This window comes from Meriones unguiculatus, chromosome 7 (assembly GCF_030254825.1).
Source record: "Meriones unguiculatus strain TT.TT164.6M chromosome 7, Bangor_MerUng_6.1, whole genome shotgun sequence".
Taxonomy (NCBI): domain Eukaryota; kingdom Metazoa; phylum Chordata; class Mammalia; order Rodentia; family Muridae; genus Meriones; species Meriones unguiculatus.
In genome coordinates, this window is record NC_083355.1 from 15,220,650 (window position 1) to 15,238,432 (window position 17,783).

Genomic DNA, 17,783 nt, shown 5'->3' on the forward strand with positions numbered 1-17,783 from the left:
AGCAGCCAGTGCTCTTAACCACTGAGTTATCTCTCCAGCCCCTTTCATATTTTCAAAGCACAAATTCCTTAGTTTTCTTTTTCTTTTTTGATTTTTCAAGACAAGGTTTCTCTGTAGTCCTGAATGCCCTGGAACTCTCTCTGTAGACTAGGCTGGAGTCTGAATCAGAGATCTACCTGCCTCTGCTTCCTGAGTGCTGGGATTAAACATGAGTGCTGCCACCTGGCTAATGTTTTTGTTTGTTTATTTCTGGGTTTCTCTGTGTAACCTTGGCTGTCCTGGACTCCCTTTGTAGGCCAGGCTAGCCTCAAACTCACAGAGATATGCCTACCTCTGCCTCCCTGGAAATTTTTTTTCTTTCATTTGTTTGGTTGTTCATTTGTCTGTTTGAGATGGGGATCTTACTATGTACCCAGGGCTAGTCTGGAATTTGCACTATAGAGTAGGGATCTCCATGTCTCTGCCTTCTGAGTGGTAAGTGTTCTGGCTGCATACCAACAGAGGGCACCCGATCTCATTATGGAAGGTTGCGAGCCACCACTTGATTGCTGGGAATTGAACTCGGGACCTCTGTAAGAGCAACTAGTGCTCTTAACCTCTGAGCCATCTCTCCAGCCCCCTCTTTTCCTTTTAAGTCACCTGTGTTTACTTTATGTGGGTACCTTGTGCTATGGGGTCAGTTCCCTCTGCCCATCACAGGTGGGTCCCAGGATTTCTCTAGATTGTTTGTCTTGGAAGTGGCCATCCATATCGAGTGAGTCACTTCCATGTCTCGGAATCTTCACTTTTCAAATAGAAGGGCCCCATCCAAGTGTTCACACTGGACCTTACTGTCCTTAGTTTGAGTCATGCCAATGATGAACTGATCAGTCTACTATTTGTGGAAGGCCAGGCATAGGCAAGGAGGGTGGTGGTCACCCTTTCTCTGTTGTTTTTCTTCCAGGGTGATGGCTTGTCTGGACGTGTGGCTAAGAAGAGCTTCAAGCTGTGTCACCACTGATAACTATGCTTTGCCATGCAGCATCACGGGGCAAAGACCCCTAGAAACACTCAACAAAACCAGAGTCAGGATTTGAGAGTCCTAAGGCAGCAGCAACTGCCTGGAGAGGACAGTTCTTACAGAGCAGCCGGGACTGCCTTCAGCAGGGAGCTTTTAAAGAAAAACAGAAACAACAAGCAAACAAAAAACAAAACCCACCCGTATTTTGGTTGGCAGTTTCAGGAGGAAGTAGAGCAAGCAAGCAGTTTAACAGAAGCAAAAAATTGGCAGTTAGCCAATTGGACCTCAAGTCCCTGGGGCAAGGTTTGGTAATTTTCTAACAGACTTTCCCATAGGAGGGGTTTGAGGGTGTGTACTAATGATTATAACCCTCACCTATCGAGATAGCAATTCTCTCTCTATCTCTTTCTGATCCCTGCTTGTCTTTTCTGGGTTTGGATATACGGTCCAGCTGGCTCAAACTCAGGACAAGCCTTCTGCCTCAGCCTCTCCAATGCTGGGAGTCCAAGCTAAAGTGTGGTTATTACACCCAGCAATAATTCATTTGCTTTTGGGGAGACTGAGAGAGGCAAACATTAATTCCAGGCAGCTATGTCTGCAACCCAGAGAGGAACCCTGATAAGGCTGATCTATGTGCAGACACACCCATTAAACACAGAGTACATTGGAGCAAAAAGGGAGTCTGTGGAAGAGAGCTGTAATGGTTCATCTTGGTTGCCAGGTTGATTGGCTGAGAACCAACCAGGAGTGCTTCTGTGCGTACCCATGAGAGATCTTAGGTTGTGTGGGACCTTCTGCAGAGGCTGAGATATGAGGAGGTCTGAGGGAGGAGTTTATGCTTTTTGCCTGCCTGTCTTTGCCTCTTGATGGCAAACACTACCCCTGCTGCTGGCATCCTTCACTGACATCAGGACCCTGACTTTCAACAAGGACTGGAGACCAGTGTCTCTCCAAGAATCCTTGGAGATTTAAGCCTTGGAATCCTTGGAATCCAAGCCCTTTGGTTCACCTAGCCTCAAGGCCTGAGCATCTCTATTCTCAGCCTCTCTAGTGTGAAGACAGACTGTACTGTGTAAGCCAATCTAGTACACCCCCTTTGTTTATGTATCCCTCACATCCATTCTATTCCTCTAGTGGAAATTGACCTCCAAATCCAGGGCAGTGACTTCTGGGTCACAGAGGTGTCTGGGACACTAGATCTGGAAAAGGAATTGGGCCAGGAGTGTGGGCGGCAGGGCTTGATGAATGACATTGGAATGTGACACCAAAGGGGCAGGGCATACGTCAGGGGTTATGACTGGTCTAGTGCTGAGTACGGATGAGGGTGTGTTTGCCATTAAATGTTTATACATTGTCTCACTGGTCAGAGAATAAGACTGACTTCCTTAAGTACTAGGCCACCACCTGACCTTTGCTCCAGCCTTTGCTTTGTCCTCTGTTGGTTCTAGGGCTTGTCTAAATTCAGTTCTTGCTATGCCCCATGCAGGGAACGGGCTTCCTTTGTGGTCTCTAGATTTACTAAGTAACAAGTGCCTGAAACATATTACAGAGTTTGATTACACAGAAGAGCCTAGCTTTACTTTTGGCAGTTGAGTTTTAATTTCACAGCTATGATAGACTCAAAAGAGTTTTGCCTTTGGAGCCTTTCCTGTCGGAATCTCCTGGGGAAAGAATGTTGAAAAAAAAAATGTTCCAGATCCATTCAGTCTTATCGAATCTGAGACTTTGGTTGGACTTAGGAATCTGCATGCTAAAATCCTCTGAGACGGTCTGATACTGAAGTTTGGGACCCACTGGTTTAGAAGGCAAAGCCTATAGGCAGAGAGCGCTGTCACAGTCTGCCAATATGCTCTGCGGGTTCTGCCTGGCTGCCCTCTACACCCTCCTCCCCTCCCTCCACCCTGTAAGTAATTGATGAATGTAAAAATAGCCTTCACCATTCCAAGAAGCCCAGTTTAAGTGAAAACTCATCTTTAAAAGTCACTTTCCTTCTCTTGTCCCCAGACACCGTCTCTCTAAGGTAATAAAGTTATGTTGTCCAGGTGTGGTGGTACCTATAGTCCTAGGGCTAGGAGGTAGAAGCAGGAGGCTAAGGGTTCGAGGCTATCTTCAACTACACATCAGGTCTGAAAACAGCCTGATCTACAGACTTATGTATCAAAAAACCCAAGATCATAATATAACATTACATATTTGCGTCACACGAGTTCTAGGCGCTAATTCTACTAATCATTTTGGGATTGGTCGTTATGGTCAGGTGTGGAGGAGGAGGAGCTCGGAAATGTAGTTTCTGCAACTGGCAGGGACTGATGTGTCCGACTGCCTCCTAAGATCCCCAAGTCGTTGGAATCTGCCCAGCCAGCCAGTTCCTATTTTCGCAACCTCAGTTTCCCTCAGTTGGAAGCACTTGTTGCTAAATTGCAGGAAGAGGAAATTAGAAAACGAAAAGGACTGTGTTAAGCGCCTCAGCCTCACTGGGAGAGAGAAACTCGTTCCTACCACTGAGACACCGCCAGGTAACTCGCAGCAATTCGCCGCCGCCCCTACTTTCCAGCCGGCTGCAGCGCAAGCCCCTTTAACAGCCCTGACCAGTCGCTGGCCGAGCCTCCCGGGCGCTCGCGGGCGCGCTGCGCCGGCTGGATTAGTCGTGTCTGGCGCGCGTCTGGCCCCGCCCCCTCCGCCCTGTGGTTGGCGGTGGGGGCCGCGGCCGCGGGGCGGGTCCGCCGGCGGGGCGGGGCGGCCGGTGCCCGGGGGCGGGCGGGCGGCAGCACGGCGGCCCCTGCCAGAGCCCGAGCCGGAGCCGGAGCCGCGGCGGCCGCGGAGGACGAGCGCCGGCGCAGTAGGATGAGGCAGCCAGCGGATCCGGGGTGAGCGCGCCGGGGCCGGGCGGGGCGGCGCCGGGAGCGTCGGGCGGAGCAGGCCCGGGCTGGGGGAGCCCGGGACGCCGGCAGCTCCCGCAGCCGTTGGCGCAGCGGGGCTCGCTTCGGCGCCGTCCACGCTGCCGGGGCTGGGGGCGCCGGCGCGGGCAGCCCCGGGAGAGACCTTCCCGGGCTGGGGGCCGGGCGGGGCGGGGTCGCCCCGGGGAGGAGGTGTAGCCGGCGAGTCCCAGCCTGGCGTCCGCGGCTCGGCGCGTCGGTCCCGGGAAGCGGCATCCGCACGCTCGCTGAGGGAGAGCACTTGTCACTCCTGTGCGTGGGGTCCCGGCTTCCCGCCGCCCCCTCGGCCGCCGCGGGAGAAGCTTGGGAGCGGAGGAGCGCGGCTACTTTCGCGCGAATCCGTCCGTGGCTGTCGGCGCCTCGCTTGTTTTTTTTTCTGCAACTCCTGGCGGACGTCGGGGACCCAGGGGTGGTTTGTGTGCTTTAGAAGGGAGGCGGTAGCGCACCGAAACCGGGGAGATCGGAAGGTTAACAAGTGACATTGGGCTGAGGCCTAACGCCAGCTGCCCCGCTGGGAGCGCGGGGAGGACGGTGGCGGAGACCCAGGCACCGGAGCAGGGACGGGAACCGCCGGCTCCATTGCACCGCATGCCGCCCTGGAGCGCCGACTCCGCGCAGGAGTTGGTGCAGGGGAGTCCCCCCCCCCCCCGCCACACTCTGAAAACGATTTTTGGAAAACTTAGCCCCTCAGTGGGTTGATGGTTACCTAAACCATCAGTTGTTATGGTTACACGGCATCAAATTTAAGGGCAAAGTCTGTTAAACACCCTCGCTCTTTTTTTTGCTAGCGCTAAGGAGCACTTTGTCATTAGATTTCATAAATACTGTGTAAGGACGACATACTTTTTTACAGTTGAAGAAAAACTGTGGGGGGCCCTGAGGACACAGGTTGTGTGTCCTGTTCCTGCATGAGGTCCAAGCGTCTTGACACCATTGCCCTGCGCTCCATCGAGAGGAATAGTCTTTAAAATATTTTGATTATTCTCCTCAAAGGATATAGAGCAGGCATTTCGGGAGCCAGATTAAACCCGAAGAGAAACAGTGACTTGTATGTGGAAAATAATAAGGAAGAATGGAGGGACAGGTGATCCATGACCCTTGGGGAAGGGAGTTTGAAGGTTTGCCTTTCGGATTGGGGTGCCATGCAGGGAAGTGTATCTTGTACTGGCCGAGGAAACTGCCTCTTCTGTTAGCTTCTCCCAACCTTTAAACGATTTTGTATGTTTCCAGGGTCTTCCAGGTAATCCTCTTGAGGCTGAGAGGGCGAGTTAGAATTTTGCTGGGGTCTTTGCTACCTGAGCTCCTCTGGAAGAGGACATGAAGCCTTTGCGGAGGGGGGCGGGGGGGCTCTGGGAGACTCCGCTTGCCTCATTTATCTTCGAGAAAGGAGATGGACAAGGTGATTCAGACCAGAACATGGTGGCTATGAACTTCACTGACAGGTAGTCCAAGGACGGATGAGGGGGAGGACAAGTTACAGAGTGGTTTGGGCTGAATGGTGAGGAATGAGCTATAGATTATGTCAGCATCACACTGTATGTTACTAGAGATTATGTTCTTAGACTGCTTCCGGGAAAAGCAGCAATGGCTCTGCGTGTGTGTATGTGTAATTGTAAGGAACGGTCTCTTGTATCCCAGGCTGGCCTCAGACTTGTTAATAGCTGAGGATGACATTGGATTTCTGGTCCTTCTGCTGCCAATTCCTGGGTGCTGGGATTACAGGCTTGTGTTAGCACACCAAAGCCAGAGCTTCATATATGCTAGGCAAGCCCTCTCTACCAACTGAGCCAGATCCTCAGCTTGATTACACTTTTAGATAGAACATCTGTAGGACGTTATGAACAAAGAAATTGCCTGGAGCCAAAAAGTATTTATTTATTTGATAACTTTTTATTGAGAGTTTGTGGTGTGCTAGAATCTGCTAGGTCTTGTGGATGTGGTAGAGGTGGGGAGAGGAGGAAAGAGTTCCTTCCAAGTCAAAAGCTCTTGTTTTCTGAGGCTCTTAAGAATATAGGGGAGAAATGCACAGAATGTTACTTAATAAAAACAGAGAGGGAGCAGTCCTTTCACTGTGCATTCCTTTGACATCAAACTGAATCTTCAAAGGCTAGTTTTTGTGTCAGGTTCCGTATAAAATTATATTTTTGTCTTTGTGTTTGTTGGCTAGTATCTTTTGTTTTGTTTTGTTTTTTTCAAGACAGGGTTTCTTTGTAGCCTTAGCTGTACTGGACTTGCTTTTGTAGACCAGGCTGTCCTCGAACTCACAGAGATCTGCCTGCCTCTGCCTTCCCAAGTGCTGGGATTACAGGTGTGTGCCACCACACCTGGGCTGGTCTTTTGATGTGAAGTATCCTCCCTTTCTCTTATCAATTAATTTATTCATAAGTTAGGAAAATCATTAAAGAACATCGCTCTTGTCTGTGTGTGCTTCTTGTTTTTCTTTCTTTTCTTTTCTTTTTTATGTCCCTCAAGGAATTCTTTCTCCTGTTTGACTCTTAACGTCTCCTAAGGATCCCACGTAGGAGTCGAGGTCACAGGGGATGTTAAGTTTTTTGATTCCATCACAAAGCAGAAGTTGACTGGCTCTGACAAGATTGGGTTTCTGTTTTGTTTGTTTTTTGAGATAAGGTTTTTCTGTTTAGTCCTGGCTGTCCTAGAAGTCACTCTGTAACCTAGGCTGACCTTCAACTCAGAGATCCATCTGACACTCCCTGCCTCCTGAGAGCTGGAATTAAAGGTGTGTATCACTACCACTGAAAAAGGTGGCTTTTCAAGTCCCGGCTCTGCCACATTCTGCATTCCATCCTTCCTGTACAGTCTGATCTTGCAGCAGCCTCTGAGGATAGAATGAGGGTAGAAGGATTACGGAGGAGGAAAGGGGCCCAGGATCGCTCCATGACTTCACCAGGATGACAGGCTCGCTGGACACAGATCTGGACCTCCAACCTTGGCTATCTGATCCCAAGATATGCTTTTCCCATTGTACCATATTGCTTTTCCCGGGAGCCGAGTGGAGTCTGGAAGAGTTAATATAGATAGAGCAGCGGCCACACAGCAGGTCAGGCTGTGTCCCAGCTCAGGAGCTCCTGGGCCGTAATGGTGGACAGTCAGCATCCAGTGTCCCGCCCCTGCCTGGTGCAGTTTTGGGGGGATCCTCAGACCCTTAGGAACTCTGGGGAAAGGTGATCAGGCTTTCTCAGAATGCATACCAGTGCTTTTGCTCACAAGCTCTGTGACCTTCGGGACATTGCTGTCTTTGTGTGCCTTGGCCTCCTCGCCTGTAGAGACAGTATTCATGGTGTAGCGATACCAAGACAGTTCAGGCTGTATTATCTTAACATTCGTAACAACGATCAAGACTTCTGGAGTGTTGAAGTGCCACATGAAATGTTTTTTCCGTGTGCCAAGTACTGGTGTGTCTTACAGTTGGTGGTCTTAGCTTAGGAGGACATAGGTAGTACATTATTTATAGACAGTTATGAGGAGGGTTCAGTGAGCTTGGCATACAGTGAGCCCCCACAACAGTTGATGCTGTCAAATGGCAGAGGGAACAGTTAGCTGTAGGTGGACCTGGGGTAGAGCCTTGGAGCATCCAGTAAGCTCTGCCACTCGGAGCCCTGGTGATAATTCATGGACCGGGATCCTGGGCTGGAGGAGCGGTGTCCTGCTTGCCTGGAGTACTATCCTTTAGCTGACCGCTGTCCCCATGAGAAGCATTAACTTCAGGAACTAATGAGCCGTGGCCAGTCAGCTCCTTTTGTCCTGTCTATTCATTAAGTTTTTTTGTCACCTTTAAATACTCAGTTAAAAATAAAGATTGATGTAAAAAGACTGGAGCCGCATACTGATGTATTCTTCTATGTGAGGTTTAAAGTGATTCAAGGTTCTATTCAAGATTGTGTGTTGTCCCTTTCCAAACTCCTTATAGTGTTTGATGGTGTAACATGAAATGAGACTGAGAGATGCTCAGAGGCACGAATGTGAAGAAGCTCTTGAGTGGCACTGGATGAGGTGAACAACCCTGCACTTAGTACCTAGAGGTCTGGCAGAAGGCGCGCTGACATCGCCTGCCACCCCTGGGTTCCTGGTCTATCTTTACCCTGTGGACCCTAAGTCTCTCACAAATTGAGGTTTTAAAAACATTTTTATTTTATTTTCTGTATGTGAATATTTTGCCTGCATGTATGTCTGTACTACATGCCTGCCTGGTGCCTGAAGAGGTGGGGTATCTCCATGTGGGTGCTAGGAATTGAACGCCGGGTCCTTTGCAAGAAATACAAGTGCTCCTAACCCCTGAGCCAACTTTCCATCCCCAAGGACTTTCACTTTGTAGACCAAGCTAGCCTTGACTCACAGAGATCCGCCTGCCTTTGCCTCCCGGCATAGGACTTCCTTTTTTAGTTACCTGTCCCCTTGCCTCCATCCCCAACACAGTCGCAGAGTAGATGATATTATGAACCCAAGGATCTGAGATATTCAGTGGCTGAAAGGAAATTACTTTAGTCAGGATTTTTTTTTTTTTTTTTAAATTGTTTTGGAAACAAGACTTTGTATTGTAGCCCAGGCTGGCCTTGATTTTGTTTGTAGAGTAGCAGGGGTTACAGGCATGTACCATCATTTGAGAGTTTAATTCAAGACCTTCAGAGTCTCACTTGAATGTTTGTGACAGTGTTTTGAAAAGTAGAGCGTTGCACCTGGGAGGCAGAGGCAGGCAGCTGTCTGCCAGGTCAAGGCCAGCCTGGTATACATAGTGACTGTCAGGATAGCCAAGTCTACATAGTCAGTCAGACTTAGTCTCAAAAAGAAAAGTAGAACAATTAACAATCAGTAACAACAGGATTGGTTAATTGTTGTTGTTGTCCTTTTGTTTTGTTTTTCAAGACAGGGTTTCTCTGTGTAACAGCCCTGGCTGTCCTGGACTCGCTTTGTTAGACCTGAACCCACAGAGATCCCTCTGCTTCTTCCTAAGCGTTGTAATCAAAGGTGTGCACCACCATGCCCAGCTGGGACCAGTTATTATTTATGGAGAATTGCTGTGTGCCAGGATCTAAACTTGTACCTAGTTCAAACTTCAGAAAATTATGGTTTTCTTTTTTGGGGGGAGGTGGGGTGGGGGTTCTGTGGTGAGATAGGGTTTCTCTATGTAGTCCTTTCTGTCTTGAACTCAGAGAGATCGTCCAGCTTCTGCCTCCTGAGTGCTGGGATCAAGGGCAGGCGACTACACCGAGCTGTTGATGCCAGGACCACAGGGCATGGTCAGAAGCTTGTAGCAGGGGTCAGAGCTCAGGCTCCTGTTGCTCCCAGCATGAGCTCTGTGGTCATGGTCATGTGCGTGTCAAGCCATGCACTCTGAGAACTTTCCCAGGTCAAAAGGGAAGAGTCCTCCGCTCTGAGGTCCCAACTTTCCAGCCTGTACCCGTTCAACTCTGAGTGAATTGGGGTAACTTGGTTAAACCTAAAGAGTAACTCTTCCAGGTAGTTAGAGGAGAGGTAAGTCCTTGAAAGGAAGGGCTTTTCTTTGGTGAACAAAGCCACTGGCAGGTCACTGTGAGCATGAATGGAACTGTTGAGAGATGAACTTGACCTCTTGTGCGGGATCTCACAGGATGGGCAACCCAGGTGGGCTTTGAAGTAACCTTTGTCTGTTGGATTTGCCGGGAACATTGGTCTCGGGAGCTTTCTCTTGAAGAGATTATTGAACTGAGGCATTGAACACCTCGATGCCTTATTCTCAGTTGAGAACGGCATAGGATCGAAGAGCTGGCTTCAGTCCTAAGCTTATTTGGGATTTGAGATCAAACACCACTATTGGTATCCCCAACTAGCTGGTCAGACTCACAATATGCATTTTATAAAAGTATTGTTTCTCCTTTGCTATTTAAAGCTTGCTAGCATACTCTCCTATCCAATTCTTGGTCCTTTTGTATACCCTATACTGTCTTTTAAGCAGTATTCTTTAGAATGTTACTATTTATTAGTTTGGGTTTAAAGTAGAGAATTAAAAAAAAAAAATGTCCTACTGAAAGGACTGACTGAGCAGTGGCTGTCAGTCACCAAGCATGTGAATTTTCCCTGATTCCAGGTACTGCGCTCGGCATTGGAAAAATGATGGGGAGCAAAACAGATGTGATCCCCACCTGCCACGGCACCTTCTGTGGTCTAGACAATAGACAAGCCAGCAGATGCACTGTGTGTGCCATCCCTACAAAACAGTGGGGAGTGTGACTTCCTCTGAAGGGGACAAACAGGGCACCGGGAAAGAGTGTCAAAGGAGAGGGGCTGCTGGTGGGCAGCATGACCGTGCTGACCGGGCTAGACACACAGGAACAGACAGCATGGCCTGTGTGTGTGCCTGGTGTGGGAGAGAGGACAGGGCCGCCGTCAGCAGCCAGGCAGTGCTTGGGAGGCCTTGGGTCTCCTGTGCTGAGAGGATTGAGGAAACTGGTTCCTGGAGTGAGCAGGAGGAGCTATGGATAAGGGTTTGCTGACTCAGCAGTGGGAAGCGACCCAGGCAGGGCGCAGGTAAAGGTGGATGGACGGCTGCCGTGATGGACGGCTGTCGCGCAGGTCTTGGGGCATTCTTGGGCAGCTTGTGTGGACTTCTGCAGTGCACCTGCTTCTGGAAAGAGCCAGCCTGCCTGCAGGAGGCCAGGGCTTGGTATAGAGCCAGCTGGACTGGAAGCTGGTGCGAGTGTCTGATTTAAAAAATTAAATTACATTTATTAATTTGCGTGTGCGTGCAACATACAGTGCATTGTGCCAAAGCTCATGTGTGGAGGTCAAAAGACAACTTTTGAAGTTGGTTATTATCCCTTCCCACCATGTGGGTCCTGGAGATTGAACCCAGGCCATCAGCAAGCACTGTTGCCCCCTGAGCCTTCTGGCCTAGTGTCTGCTTTAGTATTTGGATGGGGGAAGTAGTTTACTTATTTATTTTTGTCTTTAGGAGGCAGCAAAAACTAGTGGCTTTATTATCAGGTGATCAGATATTGCTATGTGTAATACCTTTCTGAGTCCCAACTCTGATAAGATTTGGTGTTTTTTTTTTTTTTTTTTTTTCTTCCTCCAGAGATAGGGTTTCTCTGTGTAGCCCTGGAATGTCATTGTTTATTCCATGCTGGCATCCAACATGGATATCCACCTGCCTCAGCCTCCTAAATTAAAGGTGTGTACCCACACTGCCCAGCGTGGTGTGGTATTTTTTCATTCACAGGGACCCCAGCTTTACCCTGGGGTCATGAAGGCTGCCTGCTTTGGTTCTTTAGTTTGATATAGTCAGTAATAAAATACTGTAAACCCAACCATATGATAGTTTATGGTTTCTTAGAAAGTGTTAAATGCACTCAAATTTGTATATCATTGAATTAGTTTTTAAAGTCTTTTAGCTTGGAAATAATTAAATACAATACAAATTAAAAAGATAATATGATAGAACCTGTGCATTCATCATGCAGTTTCAATAATTAGCAACATTTTGCTAATCCTTTTTCTCCTTTGAAATAGAAAAGTAAGCATTGTAGGCTGCCCGTGAGTTCTTTTTTGTTTTTGTTTGTTTGGTTTTAGTTTTGCAAGACAGGGTTTTTCTGTGTAGCCTTAGCTTTTCTGGACTTGCTTTGTAGACCAGGCTGTCCTTGAACTCATAGAGATCCTCCTACCTCTGCCTCCCTGAGTGTTGTGATTGCAGGTGTGTGCCATCACACCTGGCTTTGAATTCTTTGTATAGCTGGACAAGGCTAGAACTCCTGATCCCCCTGCCTCACCTCCCAGGGACTGGAGGTATTGCTTGCTGAATTTTGCTCAACTCTTCCCCAAATGACTTCACACTGGAGTGTCTTGGTGCATTTTCCGTCACACTGTGTGTATTTTTGAACTAAAAGCTCATGTGATAGGTGTGATCAAAGAGAAGAAACATTCTGCATACTTTATGTTTAAAGTCACAATCCAAAATGAGAACTTCTTAGAAATTGTTATCAACGTGGCTGTGGTGAGTGGATGTAAAGGCCCGGAGAGACGGCTCAGTGGTTAGGTAGCTGCTGTTGCAGGGGACCTGGGTTCAGGTCCCAGCCCCCACAGGTGGCTCACAACTGTCCGTAACTCCACTTGCAGAGGATCCAAACCCCTCTTCCAGCATCTGGCAGTACTAGGCATGCACTTAGTGCACATACATGCAAGGAAAACACTTATACACATGAAATAGAAATAAAACCTTAAAAGGAAAAAAAAAGAATAGATGGGCATGGTCATATGTGCCTGTAATCCCAGCACTCTGCAGGAGGACTCTGTGAGTTTGAGGCCAGCCTGGTCCACATATTGAGTTTTATATGATAAACTTTTGGTTTTTTATATTTTTTATTTTAGTTTTTAATTCTTTTTTGGTTTTTCAAGATAGGGTTTCTCTGCATATCCCTGGCTGTCCTGGACTTGCTTTGCAGACCAGGCTGGCCTCAAACTCACAGAGATCCTCTGCCTCCCTGGTGCTGGAATTATAGGCGTGCACCACCACGCCTGGTTGGTTTGTTTTACTTTTAAAGGGACAATCCAAATTGATTTTGCAAATAACTCAAATAACTCTAAAACAGTGCTGCTGTGAGCCTCTGTCCAACAGATCTTTCTGTAACTGGGCTTTCTAATGGTCGCCATTTGCCATATGTGGTGACCATTTTGAAGGTAGTAATGCCACTGAGAAACTGAGGCTTCAGTTTATTAACTTTTAAATACTTTTAGTTGAGCTAGTTCAATATTAGACAGGGCAAGCCCCAGGTCTCAGCTGGGAGTGTGGCTCAGACATAGAGTGCTTTCCTAATGTGCACTAACTCGCAGGAACCAGAGTTCAGTCCTCACCAACACAGAACAACCCAGACCAGAAACCACTGGCTGTGGGGTTAAGCTAGAACCTAGCACGACTAATTTTTATTTTTGGTTGGGAGCCCAGCCTTTAAGGGCTGAGCCATCTCTCCAGCCCCAGCACAACTAACTTGAGCAGGAAATGAAAGTGTTCACTGCATGTGTTTCCCGAGCTCAGTTCTTTGACAGAAGAGGAGTTTGGTTCTGTGGTGGAAGGGAGAGCCATCGGCAGGGGTTGGAGTCCTTAGTGCTGGCCTCAGAATCAGAAGAGTTGGATTTGAGACTGTGGTGTCTCCTGCACCTGGGGTCTTGGGAAATGAGCCCTGAGCTGCCTGTTCACTGTGCACTGAGAGGCAGAGGGGCTAGGGAAGTGGTGTGCTTGAAGCTTCAGGAGGCAGGACGACCCCAGCCCCGGGGGTGATGGGCACTACTGTGAGGGTAGGGGCTGTTCCAAAGCAACACCCAGGGGCTGGAGGCGACAGCTGCAGAGGGCACAGGGTGTCTGGGGCAATTCTTTGTTCCCAGGGCATGGTAAGATGGTCGGTTGATAAACAGTTAACGCAGCTGCCAGTTTCAGTGACTGGGAGATTGGCCTTAAATTTATGTGAAAGTTCTGAACAACAGGTGCTAGGGAGGTGTGCCGACGAGCTGCAGGGTCTGCACAGAGGCTTTCTGCTGCGGGCCGTTGGCGGTTCTCATGGCAGGCAGGGGCGAGCTCTTCTGTCTCTGCTCTTTGCCCCTGCCCCGTCCTTGCTGTGTGCTGTTGGTTTTCACATCTCTTGGCGATCTCTCTGGCTCTCAGAGCTTCTCTCTGGCCAGCTCTCTGTTTTTTTTTTGCCTGAAGGACTGTAATGGCTCTGCACTGACTGCCTACCTCCCCTACTCACTCCTCCCTTCCGATGTGTGATCTGTTTACCACACAAAGCCACATGGGCCACTGGGATGGCTCAGCAGGTAACCAAGTCTGATAACCTGAGTTTGATCCCTGGGCCCCAGACATGGTAGAAAGAAAAAAACAAAAACAATTCCTATAGGTTGTCCTCTGACCTCCTCCATAGAATAAAAGATAAAAATAATAAATTACACACACAGTCTGCTGGGTGGTGGTGCCACCTTTAATCCCAACACTGGAGAGGCAGAGGCAGGCAGATAGATCTCTGTGAGTTCGAGGCCAGCTTGGTTTACAGAAAGAGTTCCAGGACAGCCAAGGCTACACAGAGAAACCCTGTCTCGAAAAATAAGAAAACCAAACCAAACTGAAACAATCTGACATGATCATATGATATCTGTGTGCAGCCTGTGAAAGACTAGGTAAGATCACATTTTGAGCATGTGATTTAGCCCTCCTGCCTTCTTCAGCCTTGGCCTCTGTCTTCTAGGGGCCTGTAGGAAGGTCACATCCTAGGGGCAACAGGCTTTCTGCTCCTGGGAGTGTCCCGGGTCAAGTGAAGGTACAGCTGTATGTAGACCTGGCCATGCACCTTGGCAGACTGGCTTTCTTCCTCAGACCCACTTCCAGATGAACTGGGGAGTGCCCGGCTGCCAGTGCCCACAGATCCACTGCCACGCATCAGGGAGACAGAAGCAACTTTGATATTCCCCAGACTTTGAAGTTTTGAGTAGGAGGTTGAAGTACATGGGGTCAAGATGGTGGGTAAATTCCATCTACAGCTTTATGATTGAGGAGAGAAAGTTGGTGTGAGTTATCCCTGGTGGTTTTCTGGGTAATTGTCTGTGTGGAAGAAAGGGACTCTCTGTAGATCAGGGTCTCAGACACCAGAGGAGAGGGGCTCCCCTTGGGTGGGGGCTGGGAGGGTAACTGTGTTAGTTTATCAGCTTGACACAAGCTAGGGATATCTGGGAAGAGAGTCTCAGTTGAAGAACTGTCTAGATTACAGTGTTCTGCGGCTTGTCTGTGGAGACTGTTTTGATTGTTAAGCCTACCGGAGGGCCCAGCCTGCTGTGGGCAGCTGCATTACCTAGGTGGGTGGTCATCAGCTGTATGGGAAACAGGTTGAGTATAGGTCCGCCTGCTGGCCAGCAAGCAGCATCCTCCAGGGTTCCAGCTGTGGTTTGGCTGTGCAGTGAGTTCCTTAGTTGGAGGTGACACTGTGGAATAGAAAGCAGACCTGCCATCAAGTTCTTGTCATGATTTTTCTCAGTGATAGACTCTGGAACTGCAAGCCAGGTAAATCTTTCTCCTATGCTGCTTTAGGTCATAGCAACAGAAATGAAGCTAGAACGTTGGGGATTGACCCAAGGCTCCTTGCTAAGCAGCAGTGCCCTCAGCTGTACCCCTCGACCAAGAGGAGAGGGGCATCTCAGGACGACCACGCCCTGTGCTTTCTGAAGACTTGCAGATCTGGTTAAGATGGCCTCCAGCTGCAGTAAAAAAAAAAAGTTTATTTATTTGTTTGTTTGTTTATTTATTATGTATACAGTGTTCTGCCTGTAGGCCAGATCTCATTATAGATGATTGTGAGCCACCATGTGGTTGCTGGGAATTGGACTCAGGACATCTGGAAGAGCAGCCAGTGCTCTTAACCTCTGAGCTAGCTCTTCAGCTCCCATCAGCTGTGTATTTTAAGGACACTGAGGAGTATAGAGAAAAAGTGTAGACGTAGATAACAGGGGACCTGCTAGGTAGATGCCTTAGCATGGCAGTGCTGACCAGGAAGGAACTTTTAAGTGAAAAATGGCCCTGAGGGAGGGCTCAAGTGTCTACAAACATGCTTCTGAGGTTGAGCAAGCTGTGAGTTGAGCAAGGCTGCTTTGCGCTGGCTGGAAACCCTGCGGTACAAAAAGTGGGGGCTGGTAATCGGCATTGGAAGCACAGTCAAGAAGGAGGGGGTCGTATAGCCCCACCCAAGGAAAACCCCTGTGGGGAATTTCCGCTGTGTGGGGCCTGATGATGGAAGCAGATAGAAAACATTGTAATTTTTGATGGAAAGCACAGTAGGAGAGCATCTCCTAGTGAGACTCTGTCTGCCAGACCCAGGCAGCAATAGGCAGATTTGAAAACAGGCCCTCTGGCAGCTGTAATCAAGCATGCAGATATTTGTGTGAAGTAGGGAGGGAGGGGGAGAGAGAGCGAGTGAGCGAGCGAGCAACTGTGCTTAATGATACCAAATAGGAAGAAGCTGGAAGTATATATGCTCCTGTATGTTTATATTGCACTTAATGGTACTAAATAGAAAGAAGCCGCTGTCAGGGTGGCTGAGGTAAAGCTGTCCCGAGGGCGGTCAGCTGTACCTGCAGCTGAGGCGTCAGCATGAGTGAACAAATGTTCATGCCTGCTGGCTCTACCCCGGAAGTCATCAGCTAAGTATTTCCTTCTAGTCTGAGTTACTGTTTCCTTAGAATTAAAATGGTGGGCTGCTTCCTGTCTGGACCCAGCAGCCACCTTGGTGTCCTCAGTGTCCAGGTGTTAGAAGTGACTTCTTGGGTATCATTCCACAACAGTGACTCATCTAGGTGGAGTGTCCCAGGGGTTCAACCCGGAACCTGGCACATGCTGAACACACGCTGGACCACTGCACCTGCTTCTAGGGAAGCTGGAGAGCAGCTCCCAGCTGCCTGTCCCTGCACATCCCCATTGCCACACATCAGGCAGACAGGAGAGGCAGGCCACACTGACTAATTTGACGTAGCCCCTGGGTTTCCATCTACCTCACGCCCTCCAGCCCTCCACCAAGTTCAGAAACTCCAGCACCTGCTGTGTGGAGCCTGGAGGTGCCGTCCTTAGGGAGGGTCTAGCTGTTGCCTCAGTGAAGTTCAGAGGTGAGATTGAAGTGGAAAATAAGTCAGTATGGTGGAAAGCCCAGGGGAAAGGAGTTGCTTTTTGTTTTAATTTCCCAGGGTAGCCCAAAGCCTGTAGGAATAGGGTGAGTGTTCGATCCTGACAGGAGGTTAATAGTAAAGCAGGAACATTAATTCTTTTTTTTTTTAAAGACTAAAACTCCCAGCAGAAATGACTATTGATCATGCTCTGAGCCGGAGACCAAACTCATTTGTTCGACTTGGCTTTTGTCTCAAGGCTTGACTGTGATCGAGAGTGTATTCCTAGGAGGCTTAATTGCCTGAAGTGAATTTTATTTCAGGAGATCTGATTTGTGGTCCCAAAAATCTCAGAGAAGGAAAAAGACTTTGCATAGCTTCTGCATTAAGCAGCAGAGGTGTTTTGGCAGCAAGCGTTGTAAGCCCAGGGCTGAGAATTTCCTGGGGCGATGGTCAAGAGGCCCCCCCCCAAGGATTGCCTGAGTTTAAGATGTGTTAATCTTGAGAAATAAAATTGAACACATATCTCTGAACCTTTTTTTTTTTTTTTTTTTTTGTTTTGATCTATAGCTTTGGAGGAACACTGGAGCAATTGCAGTTTTAACTATTTCTTAAACCTCGCTGCTGTGGCCTGTATGTGGTACTTGCAGTTGACTTTGGCTCCAGCTTCCTCCTCTGGGATTGCAGCCTGCTTCCTCTGGGCTTCCTGCCTCAGTGCCATAGTGGGGAGCCTCAGCTGCACTCCACTGATGAGTGGACACAGCAGGCATCCTATGGATCAGTTAGTGCTGGGTGAGATAGGTGTTTCTGTGATAAGCTAAGGAGAGACTGTGTATTTTTAGCCTTGTGTTTCTGTTTTAGGAGCTCATTTATACAAATGCTTAAGTTGGTATTTAAAGTAAGAGCCAGAAGGTTCACTTTCCTGGTCTTAACGTAGTCTGCAATGTGTTGGGGTCAGGTGCCTGAGGTCAGATTAGGCTTTACTCAGGGTAATATCAAAGTGTGATGCTGTGTGGAGGGATGGAAGCACCCAGACAGACATTCAGGGAACCAGAAATTGGCTCTAGACATTATTTATGACTGTAATCTCAACACTAGAGAAACTGAGGTAGAGGATTGCTGTGAGTTTGAGCCCAGGTTACGTAGTGAGTCCCTGTACATCCCCTCCCTTAAAAAAAAAAAAAAAGGAAAAGAGAGAGGAAGGAAGGAAGAAAGAAAGAAAAACA

At 48.5% G+C, this 17,783-nt stretch overlaps 1 protein-coding gene across 2 annotated transcripts in view; it reads left to right on the forward strand.

Moving 5' to 3' along the window:
• Nucleotides 1–3,708: 3,708 nt before the first annotated feature.
• Tex2 (testis expressed 2) overlaps nucleotides 3,709–17,783 on the forward strand; it is a 110,699-nt gene continuing 96,624 nt past the window's right edge. For both annotated transcript variants that reach the window (XM_021634279.2, XM_021634281.2), the window contains exon 1: nucleotides 3,709–3,867. The gene's annotated coding sequence lies outside the window, so the exon portion shown is untranslated. The remainder of the gene's footprint in view (nucleotides 3,868–17,783) is intronic.